Genomic DNA, 20,612 nt, shown 5'->3' on the forward strand with positions numbered 1-20,612 from the left:
TATACAGATGTCGTATAGCTTAAGTAATATTTAAACAGCCATTTCGAATAATAATATTGGAAAATATCTTTGGAATATCAAAATGAAACAGAGCTCTAAAGGTAGAAAACTACTAAAGGCATCGTAATTACGAAACATATTTCCACATATTCACTTTATATTATGAAAAAAATGAATATTAAGGATCTGTAGAATTTCTTTACACATCATCACAAGGCAAACTGCTAAAGCGGCGCACTAGTGTAACAACGGACGGACACACACAGACAATCACATAGACTGCTTTTTTACCCTTTTCGTATTAACTTTAATTTGAGAAACAAGATTATCTTAAATACTAAAATAAATATTATTAATATTAAACATTTTCTTCGTTAGTTGTTCGCCTTATTGAGCGTTAAATCGTTTTAAAAAAGAACAATTAATCATTCTTGAGAGACTTGACTAATATTGACGTTTGAAATGAAGCATACGACTGCTGCTTCGCCTTACTTAAATAGGTAGTATATAAAGGACTCGAATCGCAGCTGTTGATAAGAAAACCGCAATTGCTTGAACCTTTGGAGGAAGACCCCGCCATTGGGAGGCTAGACGTTTCTCGTAACCATAGCCGATCGAGGCTTATGTCTTAACCTTAACGATGATGATGGAGATAGAAGCCAGTATGTACAGACTGGTGTTCATGTGGGATGGACAGAAAGCCAGAGGATAGTGGTGTTAGACAGACAATGGAGTAATAGCCATTGTAAGTGGAATACAATGTTCCAAATTTCAGGTTCGGAAATTGAGAACACATTTACCCCGATTTTCCAACTGCGAACGCGGTCCCCTGGGGTGTAACATCAGACAGACAGACACGTCAAAATTTGAACCTCTCCGTGACATACGTCACCCGGAGAGGTAAAAATTCAATTTATAGCATTTATAGGATGTGTGTATATGCACACGTCTAATATTAAGAGGATCAACGCTTAAATTTGGAACCGTAAGTATTAAAGACACCTAACCTAAACTTAGTCTTACCTAACACTTATTTAACCCAAGCCTTTTCTAACCCTAACCCAACGTGACCTGACCTACAAAATAAGCAATATTTTGAAAAAGGCAGGTGTTTATTGTATATAAACTTAGCTAGTAGTTTTCACGATTATTTAGAGAGGACGATTGCCTATCAAACTTAGTTATGTAATTAATCACCCAGTTAAGCAAGTAATTTAGTTTAGGTTTAACCTCCATTTTGTAATAATATTTCGTAATTTGAGTTTGTGTACTTGTGTTCCTGAAAAAATCAATAGTCTGAGCCAAGAAAATCGACTTAATAATGGTAATGAATGATTGGCAAATTATTATGTTCTTGAACATCAAAATATAATAAAAAAATGATTTGTTGAATTATAATATTAAAATTTTGATTAAATGAACCTGGAATTTTACCATTGTAAATATTACACCCAAAAAACTCGCCAAGAAATGTTTCCGTGAACGCCCAAAAAGCTCTCCTTTGAACAGAAAAAAAGCTCCCGTGGTAACACTCATAACGCTCTCGTTAAAAAGCCAAAAACGGTCTCATTTGAATATCAAAAACAGTCACCTTTGAACGCCCATAATTCTCTTGTTTTAAAGCCAAAACACTCCTGTTAGAACACGAAAAACTAACTCATTTGAACTTCCAAAATGTTCTTATTTGAACGCCTAAAACGCTCTAGTTTGAATACTAATACAATCCTATTAGAACGCCAAAACGACCATGTCTGAACGTTTCATTAGTGCAAGGCAGTTATTCAAAATTGAATGGGATTAAGATTCTTTTTTGATTGGTAATATATAAGCTGTTCAAAAATTAATGCTAGTGGTTAGTTTTGAATGCGTAAAACAATCCTTGTTCAAAATTGAATGTTTCTGGTTAAATCTGAATTCGTCAATAGAGGTTTGTTCAAAATTGAACGGTCGCCATCATTTTTGAATGCCGAAAGCATGCTCATTTTTTTCAGTGTGGACCTCCAGCTTTCTTCGCATTGGTTTGTTTGTGTTGTTTCTTCTTGTTACCTGCGAACTCTTCTCTGTTGCGCAATATAAACGCTTTACTCAAGTTTGCTTCTTCAGCGCAATTATTGCTTTCTTCTTCTCTTCTGTCTTGTCTTTTTTCTTCAACTGCAAGACGTGCCTTTACGATTTGTGTTGTGATGTTGTTTACGTCATGTTCCAAGGTCAGAATAAGGGATTCATAGGACGTTGGTAATCCCATCAGCATGACTAAAGCTACTTCTTTGTCTTGAAAACCATATCCACATGATGTTAGTCGTCTGTGTAGGTCCATGATTCTTCCCAGATACAGTTGCATTTTTTCATCCTTTTCCTTATTGATATTAAAAAAATCTCGCAACAATTGCCGTACATGTAGTAAACCGTATTTGGTATGCATATCTTCAAGCGTTTGCCATGCATCTTTAGCCCTAACATGACTCCCAATATCGTCTAAATAATTGTCTTCTACTGCGAGGTATAAGAAAGAAAGTGCCTTTTCGTTTACTTTCCTTTCGGCAACAGTCATTGCTGGTCCATATCCTGGATCTATGGCCTCCCAGACAGCTTTACTTATCAACGCCGCTTTAGTCCGTATCGACCAAGTGTAATAATTTGCTTTATCCGCCGACAATCTTGTTATTCTGAATTCGTCATTTGGAGTCGTCATTGTTCCGTGATTCTTTGTGAACGCGCCCTAACTTTGTGAACGCGCCCTAACTTTGTGAACGCGCCCTAACTTTCTAAACCATTCGTTATAACTCACTCGTTTGTTTTCCGTCTTTTGCAGCAATTTATTAATTAACTTAACGTTAACTTAAACTTGAACTAATTGTGCGCTAATGAAAACGTCGCGAGCCCATAACCTGTTAGAAAATGAAACGAGCTAAGCCTAGAAATAATACGACTGGCGTGGTTCAACACAAAAACAGTAAAAGTTTTATTACCAACGAACGAGAGAGAGAGAGAAAAAAAGACCGAAACATGAGTCAACAAAAACAAACTTTACACTCATAGTTTTGCAATACCGCGACCTCTGTTGCACGAGTCCGGCATTTACAGTTCAAAACTTGACCGCGCTTTCGGTGGTGTCTAACATGAAATAAATATAATTAATATTATACATTTTCGTCGATAGCTATTAACCTTACTGCGCGTTACATCGTTTAAAAAATAACTATTGAACATTCTTGAGAGCCTTGACTAATATTGACGTTTGAAATTAAGCATACGCCTGTTGTTGTCTTACTCAAATCGGCACATAAAGTTTCGAATCAAAGAACAGCGCAATTGCGTGAACCTTTGGTGGAAGCCGCACCATTGGGAGGCTTGACGTTTCTTGTAACCCTAGCCGATCGCCGCGTACATCTTAAAGGGATAGTTCCAGGTTTATCTGAGTAGAGCAAACTAACATTAGTATTCCATAAATTAAGTCACTAAAAATCGCGAGAAAAATTTATTAATTAAGATAAACGTGAATAAAAATAGAGATTTCTAATACCGCCTTCAAAATCGGTCACCATTTTCTACCCATTACCTAAGTAGGTAAAAGTCAGACTAGGATTGGCTGCTATCAGTTGGGATGAAAACTGCATTTTTAGTTGTAAGAAATGGTAGGAACTGGAAGGGACCGAGCTAGTACTAGCAGTACCAGTACGCGGAGGCACAGGCTTAGCATCCATAATTATTTAGCTTGACTCCCTGACTAAAGCCGACTAAGAAGCAAAATATACCTTGCCTACTGCTAGAATAATCAAAAAATTATCTTTATCACGACCGAAAAAGATTTAAAAGTTAACTTTTAAAGCCAAATACAAAAACGATATGCCTAATTACCGTCACTCGAAATTATACTGTCACGCTTGCGTTCACAGAATGAATTCCCCTAACAGTAGGAAAAGCACTATGGAAGGATGAAATTGAAGTAAAGAGAGACGACTCAAACGACAGCGCTAACGTTTTTCGGTTGAGAAGACAGTAACTACAGACTGGTGTCCATGTGGGATGGACATATGAGTAGAGGATCGTGTTGCTATACAGACAATGGAGTAGTAGCCAGAATAAGTGGATTACAATTCTCCAAATGTCCGGGAACTTTAAATGCGGTCTGGAAATTGAGAACACATTTGCTCTGATTATGCAACTGAGAACGCGGTTCCTTGGGGTATAACAACAGACAAACGCGTCGTAATTACAACCTCTCCATGACATACGTCAGGTAAAAATAAGCAGTGATCTTACAATATCGAGGAGGCTGAAAAAAGGAACGTGAGGTTGGCAAAAAACGCTTAGCTAAGTCGTAAACAGCAATTTGGGTTCTATTTTGAGATGATTTAAAAAACAAATTATTGTTCTATTTAGAGAGGTTTTAAACAACACAAACTAGAGTTTTTTTCAAACTCAAAATTATGTACGAATTTAAACCAATTTGTGGCTACCCTTTATCCCAAAGTTGCGTCAAAATTACAATTACTAGGATTGTTTTTTAACTAAATATGATTTTACAATTTAACCAGTAATAGGGTTACTGTTTAGTCCAAATCTGAGTTATCGCTTACGTTGACTCAACATTGGATTAAATAAACAACCAATTCTAGGGTCAAGGAACAACAGCCCAAAAAATGGGTCGGTTAAACACTGACCGAGCAAACAGTTGAAAAATAACCCACTTTGGGTCAAAAACAACCCAACATTTTTAAGGGTGTACCTGAAAGTTCTCATATCTATCACACAAAAAGTAAACATTAAATGAACAAAAATTATTGTTTGTAATATCTTCAACGAAAAACCATCTTCCCCAAGTTTGGAAAGTTCAACAAGAAAGTTTATTAGAAGAGCATAAAAACAAGGACGTTGCTTTATGTGGTGATGGTCGTTTAGATTCTCCGGGCTATTCAGCCAAATATGGATCATACACTTTTATGGATGGTGACACGAAAAAGATTTTGCAGTTGGAATTCGTGCAGGTGACAATTGTTCAATAATTCAATCTGATTAATTTATTAATTTTTGGTTCGCTTCTTATTTTCAATCAGTCCACAGAAGTTAATAGCTCCTATGGAATGGAGCTAGAAGGATTTAAAAGAGGACTAAATTTTTTAATTGAAAGTGGAATTTCAGTTAAATCTGTTGTAATGGATCAACAACATCCATCTATTCAGAAGTACATGCGTGAAACTCATTCTAAAAAAATTGATCATTACTATGACACGTGGCATATTTCAAAAGGTAAAATTTATTTAAAACAAAAGAAAATATTTTAACAGCAAGATTAAAATAATTGATGTTTGTTTGAATTGCAGGTGTGGCAAAAAAATAAAGGCGGCAGCAAAGACCACTGGCCTGCAACCCATTGGTCCCTGGGTGCAGGGAATTTCAAACCACGTTTATTGGTGCGCCCAGTCACATAATATACCCGGAAGCATAAGGGATAAAAGGCAATCCCTTTTAAATCATATTGTTAATAGGCACGAAAATCACGGAGGTACTTTCGAGAAGTGCCTTCACGGACCGTTCTTAGATCACCACGACAGATTATGGCTTGAACTCGGTAAATATTTTTGCTATTCCAAAAGGTAACTTGACTATTATTGAATCTATATTTTCTAAGCTTCAGATAGTTCAATTTCATCTATTGTAAAAGCACCTTGGCTACTAAAAGCTCTAGAGAAAGTTTCACCAAAATGAAAAACTAATTCCTTAGTGGTGTTTCTCAGTGTGCTACTCTCAAAATGCCCTAAAAGAGTACATTTCTTTTATCCAAGCATGTTTGCTAGGTATCTTACACCACCACTCTTTATAAGTTACTTCTTTCAATATAAATATCAAAAAGATATCTAAATTGGCATTTTAGAAACTTGCTAGCAGTTATGCATTATAATGAAAATGGGTAGAAATCACAAGAAAAAACTTTGACGGGAGAACTTAGATGGAACAGAGTCTACCCAAAAGCTAAAGGGGGAGCCTGTAGCTAAGCCTATTTGGACTCCAGCACTCATAGAATGTAATTCTTTTGAGCAAAAACCTTCTCGAAAAGTAAAGGGAATTTAAAGGACATAGTGCTGGCTAAACCCAGTTTTTATACAGTAATTATTTTGTTTTAGATAACAAAACTCATCTTCTGGCAGAAGCTGTTGTAGAATTTTCTAGAGGAAATCTTTATTCACTAGTTACAGAAGAAGTTCACAAAGATGGTACACTATCAGAAAAGCATTCAGAAACTATTGACCAATGAGAAATTTTATAAGCCATGCACAATAGCCCAGTTCAATTAGAGTTGAGCCTAGAATAAATTAGGGACAAGCAAATCGCGACGGAAATGCAAAGTACTAGAGGTTCTTGTTAAGGGAAAAAAGTTTCCGGACTTCCGGTTGGGGGAAGGCACTTAAAAATGGCCGCCATTGGGAAATTTTCGGTTTTTCGGGTTTAACGCCGAACTCGTTGCTCATATCAAGAAATATGTTCCAACATTAAAGACGGAAAATATAAACCTCTATCTAATGGTATATGAATTGATATCCTAGGAATACGCATTCGAAAGATAGACCGATTTTTGTGATACGCCATTTTGAATTTTCGATGTTATCTGCAAATCTTCTTTTGAAAATTGGAAAAGAACATGCGACATATATGGGAAAAGAAATGATACTCTTCATTTTATCTATATTTCATCAAAAATATCATTTTCATCTTCGGACAAGTCTTTATAAGCATTTAAACAAGAGACCCCATTGCACTCCCCGCACATCACAGAGCATTTCAAGTCGAATTTTCGACAAGAAGATGTTAAAAAGTAAAAGGGTATACAATGTCATTGCCCGTTTTATTTTATAATGCCCTCTAGCAGTTATAGTTCTAGTCGATAGAATGCGGCGAAGTCCAACTTCCACTTTGAATGTTGGCCATCTTTTGAGGACGCTCCAGTGGCAGATAACGCCGCCGGGAAAATGTTCAAAATTACCTTGGTGGCGTTTTGTCACAAAAAGGGGATTTTCGACTATTAGTATTGTCTCTTTCCGAGTTTTATTACTTATTAATGTATTTTGAAACTTCCTATGTAAACGTCCCGCTTAAACTTCACCGTCTAACATAGCCTTTTATTACATAGCTGCCATTATGGATTTTCTGTGTTAATAGTTTAAACACTCACCCTCTGGTTCCCATGAATTTTTTTCAGTTCGATCTTGAATACGAATCCAAGATGCAGCGTTGCTATTTGTGGGCTAAAATATCTTAAATTTGTTTCGGGACTATAAGTTTTACTTACGGGAATAGCATTAGTATAACATTCGTAATGGATAACGAAACGTGTTTATTTGTGCCGCGCCATTATCAAGCGAAAAAACAGTTATTGTGAAAAAAAGGAAAACAGACGATTATCAACGCGAGTGTTGCTCGGGGTGACGAAAAATTTGATGACATTTTAGACCAACTGGAGTCACTACACTCTTAAAACCCATGGTTTGAATGAGTTGGGCTATTTGAATTTTAACTAAAATTTGGTTAAAAATAAGCCAGTAGCAGTTGAATAAACATTCCCCGGTAGTTTGGGATGGGGTTGTTTCAAACCCAAAAAGTTTGGTTATTGCAGTAGCCCAAATTGGGTCATTTGCAATTTTAGGCAAACCTAGCATACAAATACACGATAATGTACACTAGATGGATGTTTATAAAGCTTTGCAATACCAGTTATTTAAGTAATATGTAAACAACCATTTCAAAGAATAAATGAAACAGAGCTTTATAACTACAAAAATACTATAGGAATCTAAATTACGAAAAATATTTTAATATATTCATTAAGGCGGACTGCTAACGCGGTGCACTAGTGTATCAACGGACAGACACACTACTAGGCGACTTTGTTACTATTTCCCTATTCATTTTGAGTTGATAAACAAGATTATCTTAAATATTAAAATAAATACAATTAATATTACACATTTTCTTCGATACTTATTTACTTTATTGCGGGTTGCATCGTTTTAAAAAATAACTATTGAACATTATTGAGATACTAGACTAATATTGACGTTTTAAATGAAGCATACGCCTGTTGTTTCGTCTTACTCAAATCGGTACATAAGGCTTCGAATCTTAGCGCAATTGCGTGAACCTTTGGTGGAAGCCCCACCATTGGGAGGTTAGACGTTTCTCGTAACCCTAGCCGATCGCCGCGTACATTTAACTTTAACGATGATGATGGAGTAGAAGCCAGTATGTACAAACTGGTGTCCATGTAGGATGGACAAAAAGACTAGAAGATGGTGGTTATTAGAAGCCAGTACGTACAGACTGGTGTCCATGTGGGAAGGACAAAAGACCAAATGATGTTCGTGTTCAGAAGCCAGTATGTACAGACTGGTGTCCATGTGGGATGGAAAAAGACCAGATGATGGTGTTGTATAGTAGCCAGAAACTACAGACTGGTGTCTATGTGGGATGGACCTTTAATTAGAGGATGGTGGTGTTAGATAGACAATGGAGTAATAGCCAGTATAAGTGGAATGCGGTCCGGAAATTGAGAGCACATATGCTCCAATTTTCCAACTGCGAACGCCGTGCCCTGGGGTGTAACAACAGACGAAATTAGAACCTCTCCGTGACATACGTCAGGTAAAACTAATCAGCGTTCTTAGAATATGGTGGAAGCTGAAATATGGAACGTGAGGTGGGAAAAAACGCTTAGCTATGTAATAAACAGCAATTTGGGTTATATTTTGAGAGGTTTTAAACAACACAAATTAGGGTTTCGTTCAACCCAAAATTATGTAAGAATTTAACCCAATTTGTGGCTATCTTTTATCCCAAAGTTGCATCAAAATTACAATTAACCCTTGCTAGGGTGTTTTTTTTTACCCAAATATGATTTTACAATCTAACCAGTAATGTGGTTACTGTTTAGGTTCACGGGTAGTTGAGCGGTTTTCAAAAGAGCGTTTTGGAATAAAGCGGTGCCCAAAACAGCGGTTTGCAAAACCGCGTGGAAGCAAAACCGCGGTTGCTGTTTCCGCGTTTCTTAATACAGCGCTATTTCCCAAAACAGTGGTTGCTGTTTCCGCGTTTCTCAATATAGCGTTTCATAACCGTTTGTTATCCTCAGGTTATGGACTGGTTCGCGGAATACATTTTGGAAAAGGTGTCAGCAAATTAATAAGAGTATATTATGGAAAAGGTGGCAGCTAATTAACAGGGAAATATTTTGGAAAAGGTGGCGGCTAATTAATAGGAGAATATTTTGGAAAAGGTGGCAACTAATTAATAGGAGAATATTTTGGGAAAGGTGGCGGCTAATTATTAGGAGGATATTTTGGAAAAGGTGGTAGGTAATTAATAGAATATTTTGGAAAAGGTGGCAGCTAATTAATGGGAGAATATTTTGGAAAAGGTGGCAGCTAATAGGAGAATATTTTGGAAAAGGTGGCAGCTAATAGGAGAATATTTTGGAAAAGGTGGCAGCTAATAGGAGAATATTTTGGAAAAGGTGGCAGCTAATAGGAGAATATTTTGGAAAAGATGGGAGCTAATCAATATCAGAATATTTTGGATAAGGTGGAAGGTAATTTATAGGAGTTCAAATAACCCATCCCAACCAAACATTAAAGGGATACTATTGGCAAAAATTAAGTATTTTTATTCTGATTCCTTATGTTGAAATAAGCCGCCTTGAATTTTTTCTGATTTTTTGAAGCGCTATTTATAGTATTAAACAATAATTGAAGTTTTGTATCCAAAACATGCATTTGAATTTTGCTAAAGCGACCTACCGGCCAATCAGCGCCCGCAATTTATAAGAGGCAATCCCCAAAGGTTTTTTCAGGCGAGTCTCATTTGCGTAGTCTGCATTAGGTTCAGGAATATCTATTCTACTTTTTTGCACTCGAAAGAAAGACGAAGGTTCGATCGTTTAACGATAAGCTGATTAGGAACTTTAGTAATTGGCAGGCTTATGCTATTACGTTTCACTTAAACTCAAATTACTCTCGTAATCTTATTATATTAAAATGTGGCGGGTCGTATTTTATTGTATATCTTAGCTTTGGTATGGGACGCTCTGTGTTCTTAGATTATTGTTAGTATTATTTTTTGTGACCTTCGAGATGGATAAAATTAAAAACCCATCTCTTACACCTCAGCAGAGTTTAGCGGCAACACAATTACTATCCTCCTCAAACTTTAGCAGACGACGGGCCCCGCGGAGTCACTGGTGACGATCCCACTCTAAAAGCCCCTTAATTCTCACCCTTGGGAACTCAGCTTTTCCTGTTCGAAGCAGACAACATACGACTTAGTATTTTCTAACCCTCACGGGATTGGCTGATTTGGCTCTATCTCTAAAGAGGTTCTTATTGGCCGGTGGTAAGTGCGCTAAAATCGAGACCCATTGCTAAGCCTAGCAAATTTAAAAAAATTGAATTTTCATTGATAAAATTGTTTGAAAAATCAGAAAAAATTTGAGACTTCATATTTAATTGAAACGAACCAGGAAAGAAATAAAACACGGCACTAAGATTTTCAGCTGAGAGTCTCCCTTTAAAACGCATTAACACACTAGACCACGAAACTGTTTGTTTGACAACCATTAAAATTCAAACCTGAAGCTGAAATCAATACTAATTAGAGCTCGGCATTATCCATCCGTTATCCGTAAATTAGTGAATAATCGATTATTTATAGATAAATGTTGTGGACATAATTCGATTTAATATACAACTTCTGTTGATAATTCTGGATTATGGATAAAATAACGTGGATAATGGATAGATAATGCCGAGCTCTAATACTTGTACCTTCAACAATACGAAACGACGCTCAAGATATAAACGCTGCAATCAAAATGCGCTGAAACGAGAAATGGCTATAATGGCAAACGCGTTTATGAAAAAGCCGTTTTGGACAATGCTGTTTTGATAACACGCCCAATCGATAACATACCACTGTTTAGTCCAAATCTGAGTTATCGTTTACGTGGACTCAACATTTTGTTAAATAAACAACCAATTCTAGGGTCAAAGAACAACAACCCAAAAAATGGGTCGGTTAAATACTGACCCAGCAAAGAGTTGAAAAATAACCCACTTTGGGTCAGAAACAACCTAACATTTTTAAGAGTGTAGTTTCACTGTAACATTTTCGAATTAACCTACTTCCATTCTTCATCATATGGCAAATCCCGCAGTATTAAAGTCATTTCTAATTCCTCCCCACTAGCATTGCCGTGTAGTATTTTCCAACAAATCTCCAAATACAGACCTAACCTCATATTGTTACACACACGAAGGGCAGAAATTATTAACAGTAGACTTCGGTCACTCGATAAAACCGCGGGATATACGACGTTTCGCCCGCGAAGTAGACTTCTCTGTGCCTCAGAAAACTGATTAAGAAACGTGCTCAATGTCAAGACGCTTTGACTGTTTGTAATTAGCTCTGCTAACGGCAAAGGAAGCGTAGTCGAATTTGGATTTGAATTTCTAGCTACTATTACATAATACATATACTTGGGGTTATGTTTCTCCGCTCTAGCCGCTATTGAACCCGTTCCGTCCCTATATAAATTAATCAAAAATGTCTTGATTAGAATCAAGACCTTAAAAGTATCGATAAGACTGAGGTTATCAATTGTCTGAAGGATCAGATATTAATTTTTCTTTTTAATTGAAACTTAAATGCATGCTTAAGAAAAAACAACGTTCCATTACCGTTTTCCGTTGAAATAAATTATTTTACTGGTAATCAATTTCAAAAATTTACTTATCTCGGCTTTTCGACCACAATTCCATTCCCCGAAAACATTTTATCATTACATTAATTACCTTTGGGAGAGTACGTGTATGAATTTCGTTTTAAAAGGTTCCTAAAGACGTTACATCCCCATTCGTGACCGGCACGCTTCGCAGTGGAACATTTTAATTATTCTAAAACCAATGGCGCCAAATTCAATAGGGACAGTAACATTTTTACTCGCGGTTTTGCAAAATGATGTAATATCAAGTGTACTTTAGTGAACCGTCGTATTGTTCTTTTCAATAGTTCAGGGCATGATCAGTGTTACTGACCAATTTCTCTCTCTAGTTTCTAACAATGGTTAGAGCCTATTTGATAGGGCACGGCACAACGTTATATACATTTGTAAATTCTAAGTAGCACAAAAGGAAAAAGAATCCATTTTTTTATATTTTGGTTTCAAATAAATAAACTCATGATAGTAGTTATAACGAACAGAAAGTCAAGGGAATGGCACCGGTAATGAGCTGCAAAAAGAGAGGAAAGTTTGCTTCAAGGTAGCAGAGGGACATGGTAGTGAAAAAAGTAATCTAGAATTTTGTTCATTCAAACCTTAATATATCATGAAAAATTCAAGTGAGGAGGCGGCAATACCTAGAAAGATTGATTTTGGCAGATAACAGCGAAAAAATTATGTTCTACACACACTGGGACTATGGGAGAGTTTCTGGGCCGCAGGTCGCACATGATGAAATTTCAACTCCAGTTTACATCAATTCTCCCTGGTCGTACTAGTAGCTGGTTAAGCTATAGTTTGCTCAGGTTCTGTTAGTCTCGAAAGGGTTATATAGTCCTTGTAACTCTTAAAAGGTTGTTGTCATGGCTAAACAGACCGCTATTACAGTTTTTATTGTTTTATGGGTTATTTTGACACGTTATCTCCCAAAAGTAATTAATGTAATGATAAAATGTTTTCGGGGAATGGAATTGTGGTCGAAAAGCCGAGATAAGTAAATTTTTGAAATTGATTACCAGTAAAATAATTTATTTCAACGGAAAACGGTAATGGAACGTTGTTTTTTCTTAAGCATGCATTTAAGTTTCAATTAAAAAGAAAAATTAATATCTGATCCTTCAGACAATTGATAACCTCAGTCTTATCGATACTTTTAAGGTCTTGATTCTAATCAAGACATTTTTGATTAATATCTGTTCCTTCAGTCTTCATTTTAATTAAGAATGTTAAGAAACTGTTTTACATTTTCAAAATCTGCACTAAGCAGAAACATATATAAAGGGGACCATAACTTTAGCTCAAACAGACGTTTATTTATAATGATACTTCAAAAAAAACTTAAATCAATAAAAGTTTGTATTCTTATTGTAATTAACCTAATTCAGCATAAACTAACGTCTGTTTGATATTAAGCTTAAAACCTTAAACAAAAATGGTCGGGGCTACCCTAAAAGTTCACAAAGATGATCCAAGATTGTTAATATGCCTAAAAAGTGCCATCTTCAAAATATGTAGTCTAGGAAAAGAGAGCGCGATCGAGTGGGCTATGCAAGTGGTTGGAAGTCGCGGGGTTTGGGACAGGGATAAGGGAGTTGAAATGGATTGGAAATGATGATGGGCGACCTGCGGCACCGTATCTCTCCCAATGTACCTCGCGCACGCCCCTACCCTTCGGTAGGCGATTGCTAAGTGCTGCCGCGTACCGCCATTTTATATGTATGAGAACTAGCTTCTATTTTGAAGAAAGAGGGAGCGCCCCTTACAATTTCGTCCAGTACGACCCTACCTAACCGCTGAGGATGCTGGGAGGACTATGGTGCCGTAGGTGGGGGTACACAGGCAACGCTATAGATATGGAGGTTTCCACTCAATTCCTCTCTCCTTCAAGGTTGGGACTCCAGGCATAGCCAACTCCATCACGCACTCGACAACGCAAAGCAACTCGCACCAGCGTATGAAATAAGGCGGTGACGCATTGCAAATGACCAGTTTAAAAATTGCCTGGTCCAGTTCAAAAATTAAATCGGAGGGGGGGGGGTCAGTGGTCCACGAGAAAACTAAGAAAGTTCAAGGGTAATCAGACTCCACACATTAAAATTCTAATATTTTAATTATCCACTTCTTTAGTTTAGCAGACGACGTGCTCTGGTCAATGGTCACGGACCAGTTTATTTATACCAAGTCAGGAAATTCGCTGGCCTAATGTCCAGTTTAAAAAATGCTTATTTGGTCACGGACCAGAAAACTTACGTAAACGCGACGCGAATGACGAAAACTACGTATTTTCCGACTGAGGAGAGGCGAAATAGCCCGGCCTCCTTTTACGTCCCCCCTTGTACTTTGAAAGTAGGACTGGGACTATGGCGCGCGAATACTTAGGCATCTTATACCTTCTCCCTAGTAAACTAGATATCGCTTCTTGGTAAAACTTTATATAACTAAAACCATGAGTTTAAAACATATGTTCCATAAAAAGCTTCATACGACTTTTGGAAAACAAATTTCAGCACCCACAAGTATCTACAAGCACCCACAAGTACCTACAAGTACCTACAAGTACCCACAAGTACCAACAAGCAACCACAAGTACCCACAAGAACCCACAAGTACCCACAAGAACCCACAAGTACCTACAAGCACCCACAAGCAACCACAAGTACCCACAAGAACCCACAAGTACCCACAAGAACCCACAAGTACCTACAAGCACCCACAAGTACCCGGGACAAGCACCCGGGGCAAGTACCCACAAGCACCCACAAGCACCTACAAGTACCCGGGACAAGAAACGGGGGCAAGTACCCAAAAGCACCCACAAGTACCCACAAGCACCCACAAGCACCTACAAGTACCCACAAGTACCCACAAGTACCCACAAGCACCCACAAGCACCTACAAGTACCCACAAGTACCCACAAGTACCTAAAAGCACCCACAAGTACCTACAAGTACCCACAAGTACCTAAAAGCACCCACAAGTACCTAAAAGTACCCACAAGTACCTAAAAGTACCCACAAGTACCTAAAAGCACCCACAAGTACCTACAAGTACCTACAAGCACCCATAAACACCCACAAGTACCTAAAAGTACCCATAAGTACCTACAAGCACCCACAAGTACCAACAAGCAACCACAAGTACCCACAAGAACCCACAAGTACCCACAAGAACCCACAAGTACCTACAAGCACCCACAAGCAACCACAAGTACCCACAAGAACCCACAAGAACCCACAAGTACCCACAAGAACCCACAAGTACCTACAAGCACCCACAAGTACCCGGGACAAGCACCCGGGGCAAGTACCCACAAGCACCCACAAGCACCTACAAGTACCCGGGACAAGAAACGGGGGCAAGTACCCAAAAGCACCCACAAGTACCCACAAGCACCCACAAGCACCTACAAGTACCCACAAGTACCCACAAGTACCCACAAGCACCCACAAGCACCTACAAGTACCCACAAGTACCTAAAAGCACCCACAAGTACCTACAAGTACCCACAAGTACCTAAAAGCACCCACAAGTACCTAAAAGTACCCACAAGTACCTAAAAGTACCCACAAGTACCTAAAAGCACCCACAAGTACCTACAAGTACCTACAAGCACCCATAAACACCCACAAGTACCTAAAAGTACCCATAAGTACCTACAAGCACCCACAAGTACCTACAAGCACCCATAAACACCCACAAGTACCTAAAAGTACCCATAAGTACCTACAAGCACCCACAAGTACCTACAAGCACCCACAAGTACCTACAAGTACCTACAAGCACCCACAAGTACCTACAAGTACCTACAAGCACCCACAAGTACCTAAAAGTACCCACAAGTACCTACAAGCAACCACAAGTACCTACAAGCAACCACAAGTACCTACAAGCACCCACAAGTACCCACAAGTACCTACAAGCACCCACAAGTACCCACAAGTACCTACAAGCACCCATAAACACCCACAAGTACCTAAAAGTACCCATAAGTACCTACAAGCACCCACAAGTACCTACAAGCACCCACAAGTACCTACAAGTACCTACAAGCACCCACAAGTACCTACAAGCACCCACAAGCACCCACAAGTACCTAAAAGTACCCACAAGTACCTACAAGCAACCACAAGTACCTACAAGCAACCACAAGTACCTACAAGCACCCACAAGTACCCACAAGTACCTACAAGCACCCACAAGTACCCACAAGTACCTACAAGTACCTACAAGCACCCACAAGCACCTACAAGTATCCACAAGCACCTACAAGCACCCACAAGTACCCACAGGCACCCACAAGTACCCACAAGTACCTACAAGCACCCACAAGTACCTACAAGCACCCACAAGTACCCACAAGTACCTACAAGCACCCACAAGTACCCACAAGTACCTACAAGCACCCACAAGTACCCACAAGTATCCACAAGCACCTACAAGCACCCACAAGTACCCACAGGCACCCACAAGTACCCACAAGAACCCACAAGTACCTACAAGTACCTACAAGTACCCACAAGAACTCACAAGTACCCACAAGAACTCACAAGTACCCACAAGAACCCACAAGTACCCACAAAAACCCACAAGTACCTACAAGCACCCACAAGCACCCACAAGTACCTACAAGCACCCACAAGTACCCACAAGCACCCACAAGCACCCACAAGAACCCACAAGTACCCACAAGTACCCACAAGTACCCACAAGAACCCACAAGTACCCACAAGTACCTACAAGCACCTACAAGCACCCACAAGTACCCACAAGAACTCACAAGTACCCACAAGAACTCACAAGTACCCACAAGAACCCACAAGTACCCACAAAAACCCACAAGTACCTACAAGCACCCACAAGCACCCACAAGTACCTACAAGCACCCACAAGTACCCACAAGCACCCACAAGAACCCACAAGTACCCACAAGTACCCACAAGTACCCACAAGAACCCACAAGTACCCACAAGTACCTACAAGCACCCACAAGAACCCACAAGAACCCGGGCAAAGCACCTACAAGCACCCTGCAAAGCACCTACAAGAGCTCAAACGCCATGTTTTTCTTGCTTAATATCCCTCTAACGGCGTGAATCACGTCAAAAACGCCGTAAGTCCAATATAAAATTAGGGCTAAAATGCGTGTCTCTAACAGTGGTAAAACGCCGTAATTCCAATACCCAAAACAACGTAAGTCAAAGTATGTGTTAATAATGATAAAAATCGATACTTAAACTTAATTGATCTTAATGAAACTAAGAAAAGGCACATCTATGGACTGTTATCTTTCATTTAAGATGGTTCCCAAACGTAACGAATGAATAGTTTTCTTTATACACGATCCCAATTAAGGTCATTTTTCAAAAAAATCTCATGTTATCTCTATGGAAGAATATTGTATCTTTCACCAAATGTCGGATTAATTTTATGGATTCTAAAACCACCCTTAACAACTTTTTTCTTTATAGAATTAACTATTAGTTGGATCTCTATGAAATTTTAACCACATAATTAGGGCCCAAATTTTAGTTCACTGGCAAAATTTCAAAGCTGCAAACACAATACGAAAAAAGTTACGGCCAATCAAAGAACCCTCCTTTAGCATTAGAGGCAGTATCAAGTCTTATCTAAGAGAGCGACCGCTCTCCTAGAATAGTCACGCTTAGCATTAGCTCTGGTGTAACTGACTGACTCTTTCGTGTGTATTGCAACGCTTGTAGGTTTAACAGATACATTCTGTACATATTGACCATATATTGGGTGCCTCAACAAAGCCTATAACGACTCATGAAGGTTTTTCATCATTTTATCTTCCTCATTGGTTTGGTATTTAATTTGACGCGCCGTGCCTGCTCTAAGTACCCCACCCCTCAAATTCCCTTTGTTCTTATCCATCGAAGAGATTTTTCCCTGAAGATCCCATACAACCTCCAAAGCTGTTAAACGTGGGTTTTCCCTGAACCTGTTCCGAATAGCCTCCCGCTGTTCGCCCCGAATCTGAGTACAAGCCACAGTATTTGGTTTATGGTCAGAAAAAACTTCGTTTTTGATAGTGCAACTAAAATCTTTGAAAATTTTAATATTGCATTGGGCAGGGCAAGGGTGTTTTAAAAAATTTCGGCGAGAGCAATATAATGAAGCAGAAAATAACAAATTACTCATAATACTGCTCGAGAGTGCGTAACTATTGTGAACATACCACATGCAAGATGGATTTTTCTCATACAATATTTTGTCTAAGAGCGGCTTGTATTAAAGGGGATTAAGCGTTTTTCTGACAGACGCTCACGACTCATTTCTTCCCAGATCTTTCTCGGGAAAACAAATTGTTTACTTTTAAAGGGTTTTCCCGGTTTAATGGTTCCTCCGACTGAGGTTGTGCGTCTAGAAGCTCACTGTCGCCACTATCTGAAGAAATATTAATTGGTGAAACTTCATTTTCTAGATCACTAAAATTACTGTTCCCTATTGCAAGATTGTCCGAATCCATTCCTTGCTCATCATAGACTAAAGTGTTCTCTATAATTTTAGTTTTCTGTTCGCGTCTTGCTCTAAATTTGCGGCTAGAGATGATGAGTTGGAACAACGCATGGACTGAAGAATAAAATCGCGAGATAGGAACGCTTCCGGGTGAGAAAGACTGTGGCATGATTGGTTTTTGATTATAAAAATTTGTGTATCTATAAGCTCACTGGTTTCACCTGCTGAGAAATTATTAATTGGCAACATTATACATTCAGGCTCACTTAAAGCATTGTTTCTTATTGTGGAGTCATCGGTATCGCTACTAAGGTTATCATAGATCAAATAATCTTCAGTAAACTTAGTTTCCTTGGTAGCATATTTCTCAGATATTGGGCCCGAAGATAATGTAGTGTGAGAAAGCGTAGACGGAATAACTTGATCGGTTGAAAGATTGCGAGGTGACTGGTCTTTAACTGTGAAATTTAAAGCTAAATATGTTGGATTCTTTGTCGTCCTACGACTTGGGGTACTTAGACAATTGGGATTATTTGTTTCGCAAAGATCTGGGTCAGAACTAAAGCCATGTTCAGACTTACAAGAGAATCGGTTCAGAACTAGTTTCGTTTACTAGTTTTGAAACCCTCTTCACCATCAGTTTGAAGCGATTTCAACAGTCTCGGTTCACACCTTAAAACGCGTTTGGCCGTTGGTGTCGTCTGCTTGAGCGTCTATCTAAGAAAAAAATGTCGGCGGCCATAGTGTTTCCATTTGGTTTCGCTAAACGTAGGCATCTCGATAGGAAGATTAAATTAATTCGTAAATTAGCCATTTCGAAATTCAGCCAAGAGCAACGTCATCGTCTGATTATTTTTTTACGCAAGCAGAAGGAAAATAGACTTCTAATGGAGGTAGTTTTAACTCAAATTGTCGAAAATATCGCTAAGCCTAGGCCAGTTTGGAGTCATCCAAGGAGTCATGTAGAGTTTTGGCAAGATAGAGTTCTAAATACATATGAAGAATTTGAATTCTTTAACGATTTTCGAATGAAAAAGGAAACGTTTCTGAAACTCTGTGATTTGCTGAGGGCTCAGCTGGAAAAGAAGAAACTTACATGAGGAAACCAATATCAGTTGAGAGACGAGTTGCGATATCACTTTACAAACTTGCAACTCCTGGTGAATATCGTACTATTGGAAATCTCTTTGGTGTAACTCGCAATACAGTTTGCGTAATTTTTCATGAAGTACGCAATATTTTATGTTAAATGCTTTGTGTGATAACTTTAAACATAATAAATGCATCTACAGTTTTGTCAAGCCGTTAGAAAACATTTGGTGCTTGCTATCAGCTATCCAAGTGAAGAAGGGAAAATTAATGAAATTGTCAAAGCATTTCTAACACACCATGGATTCCCCCAATGTGTAGGAGCTATTGACGGTTGTCATATTCCTATCATAGGTCCTGTGGACTTTGCGGCAGATTATTACAACCGAAACGGTTGGCACTATATACTTCTTCAGGCAGTTGTGGATATTAGGGGCAGGTAGGTGAAAGGTTTGACCATGCATTTACATGTAAAATGCTTTAATTATTAACATGTTCACTACATTAAATAGATTTCTTGACATTGATATTGGGTGGCCTGGAAGCGTTCATGATGCAAGGGTTTTACCGAATTCTGCAATTTATAGACGATCTGAAAATAATGAACTTCTCCCAAATGTAAATTTTAAAGAGTGGATTTTAAGAGTATTATGTCTTTTTATTTGACCATTATATGACTTTGTAATTCCTCTACTGGTTTTTGCAGAAAACAATCAAGATTGATGACACGCTGATCCCATTAATGATAGCGGGAGATCCCGCTTACCCTCTTAAATCTTGGCTGATGAAAGGATTTTCGGAAAGATGCCGACTAAGGCGCGAAGAAAACAATTTTAATTACCGTCTAAGCTCAGCTCGCGTTCAAGTAGAACATGCGTTTGGTAGACTAAAGGGACGTTGGAGAATACTTCTAAAGAGAAGCGATTGCCTGATTGAAAATGTGATTAATGTTGTCGCAACAGCATGTGCGATGCATAATTACTGTGAAGAGAATAAAGAGCGATATGACCAAGCATGGGAGTCTAACAATCTATATACAGACTTTGAGCAGTCCAGAGATGGCGGCCTTCACTTTATTTCTAATAATGAGGCTAAAAAGGCAAGAAATGCTCCTATGAAATTATTCTGGCAACAAGATTGTATATGATTCTGAATTCGTACTCTTTTATTCTTTGAGCAGTAATGAAAATAAAATATTTTTTACAAGACTAGAAGTTGCGTTTCCATACAGTTCATTTTATAGAAAATAATTTGTTCAAGGCTTGAAAATTGTCAAAA

The 20,612-nt window shown here is 38.4% G+C and overlaps 1 long non-coding RNA gene across 1 annotated transcript in view; it reads right to left on the reverse strand.

The window, feature by feature from the left end:
* The window catches only part of LOC149646229 (uncharacterized), a 300,812-nt gene extending 283,326 nt beyond the window's left edge, over positions 1 to 17,486 (reverse strand). The window contains exon 1 of the long non-coding RNA XR_016371826.1: positions 17,331 to 17,486. This is a non-coding gene — a long non-coding RNA (uncharacterized LOC149646229). The remainder of the gene's footprint in view (positions 1 to 17,330) is intronic.
* Positions 17,487 to 20,612: the final 3,126 nt, after the last annotated feature.

The sequence above is a fragment of the Phalangium opilio genome, unplaced genomic scaffold (assembly GCF_054372755.1).
Source record: "Phalangium opilio isolate 3A_F unplaced genomic scaffold, DU_Popi_V2 ptg000089l_1, whole genome shotgun sequence".
Classification (NCBI taxonomy): Eukaryota; Metazoa; Arthropoda; class Arachnida; order Opiliones; family Phalangiidae; genus Phalangium; species Phalangium opilio.